Consider the following 2,233-nt stretch of genomic DNA (forward strand, 5'->3'; position numbering starts at 1 on the left):
CCAGGAGCGCTGCTGGAAGCAGGAGTGTCCCGGACACCGACCAACACCCCCTCCCTGCCGCCTGCATCCCACGGCCACGGGGGAGGCGCGAGTGGGAGCAGAGAGGTCCTGGGGTCCCTCTAGGGATTGCCATCGGTGCCCCCAGGGATGAGACCCCGTCCCCAGGCTCTGCGGCCCTCAGCGTGGGCAGGGCCGGGTGCTCCGAGGCAGAGAGTGGCACAGATGTCACATCAGGGAGCAGAACTGTCGGCGAATCCCTGGGAACAGCAGCTTGCACTGCTGGGAGTCTTGCTCAGATGCTGCTTCCAGCGGGATCAGGGAAACCCTGAGATGATGAGAGGCCAGGTACTTTGTCATGCCTCAGTTTCCCCCTCAGTGAAATCATCCCATCCCACTTTGTGAGTCCCACTCACCCAGGGGTGAGGTGGGAGCTGGGAATCGCTGGATCCAGCACTGCAGCTTCCACCCTGCAGAATCAGGGCCTGAATTGTTCATCCTTGGCTAATCCCCAATAAATGGCTTTGCTCGGTTTGCCGGTGGCGCTCGGGGGGATTTCACTGCTGGGAGCTGCTGGCACTCGCGGGACGTCTCCAGCCCAGGGACAGCTTCTAAGTCCTGACCCTCTGAAGATTCAGGGACCAGCTTCCACCAGCGCCAACAGCGACAGAATCGTGGAGTGGGCTGGGTTAGAAGGGACCTTAAAGCTCATGGGACGCATTCTGCTAGCCCAGGTTGCTCCAAGCCCCGTCCAACCTGGCCTGGAACACTTCCAGGGATGCAGCAGCCACAGCTTCTCTGGGAAACCTGTGCCAGAGTCTCACCACCCTCACGGGGAGGAATTTATTCCCAATATTTAACCTAAACCTACTCACTGTCAGTTCGAGGCACCTGCTGGAATCCTGGTGAGCGACAGCCACGCTGCAAAGGGGAGGCTGAGTCTGAGTTTGGGAGGATGCTCCAGGACCTGGGTACTCGTGTGGGGTTTGCTGGCCCAGCTCCTTAATGAGGTGCTCAAATTAAGTGGGGGGACAGCCTGGGGTTGAGGAGGACCCCCTGAGGAGGGCAGGAGACGGAACTGAGTGAGGTGTTCAGGGAAAACACGTCCTGTGCTCGCAGGGGCTTGGTTTGGCTCAAACCCACCTGGCTGATTCCCCAGTGACCCCCAGATGTTAGAAAAATTTAGATTATTTTAGAAATAAAAACTTCCTGACACAGCACAGGGAGTGCTCGCAGTGATGTCAGGGCTCCGATGGAGAAGCCATCTGCCCGGGACCACAGGACAGGCAATTCCTGGGAATCTCATTAACACGGTGACACTTGGATACACACCTGCCCTGCTCGGGCTGTGCAGGGCACTGAGGGGTGGGTGGGCTCAGCCTTCCCCTTCAGCACATACCAAAGAGGAGGAACAGAGAGCCAAGGGCTGCCGGGGAGCCAGTGGGACTGAGTGGACAAACAGGTGAGATGGAGATGGAGGCGGCTTCTTCACCCTCATCCTGCTCCCTGCCTGGTCTCTCCTGCTCTGGCAGTGCCAGGAGAACCCAGTGACCACCCGGAGCAGCTGGAGCTGGATCTTCCTTAGGAAACTCCAAGCATATTCTCAGGGACTGTGACAAAAACCAGCCCTGGTACCATGATGGTCCCTCTGCTTCCTCCTCTCTGTGCTGGCCAGTGACACAGCCCACTCAAATGCACCAGGGCTTCTAACCCACCTTTATTTCTCCTCTCTCCGTGTCACCAGAGGCTTCCCGAGTCGCTGAGGATGTGGCAGCTCTCGGTGACCCTGCAGTGCCACGTTCCCCTCCCTGGGCAGTTATGCTGCCCTGCAGCACCTCCCTCCCGTGTCCCTCCCTGGCAGCCACCGCACCCACCGGGGAGGCATTTCGGGAGCAGGGAGAGTGTCCACAAGCTGGGAACACGGAGGGGCTGGTGGCCCGAACTGTCCCTCGGTACAGCTGCTGTCACTGCCCTCGGACACCACTGCTCCAGCCATTGCTGCCCTGGCCATCACTGCCCTCGGCTGTCACCGCCCTCGGCTGTCACCGTCCCGGCCATCGCTGCCCCGTCCCCACCCTCGGTCCCTGTGCCCGGCCGGGAGCGCTGGCGTGATGCCACGCTGGTAATTAAGAAGGAACCTAATGAAACTTCGAAAATAGCACAATTTCCTCCCCACACCTGCAGCCGAGCGGGGTGGATTACATAAGTTATTGTTGCCACAGCAACTTCACTCCAC

The sequence above is a fragment of the Corvus brachyrhynchos genome, unplaced genomic scaffold (genome assembly GCF_000691975.1).
Source record: "Corvus brachyrhynchos isolate BGI_N302 unplaced genomic scaffold, ASM69197v1 scaffold340, whole genome shotgun sequence".
NCBI classification, from domain to species: domain Eukaryota; kingdom Metazoa; phylum Chordata; class Aves; order Passeriformes; family Corvidae; genus Corvus; species Corvus brachyrhynchos.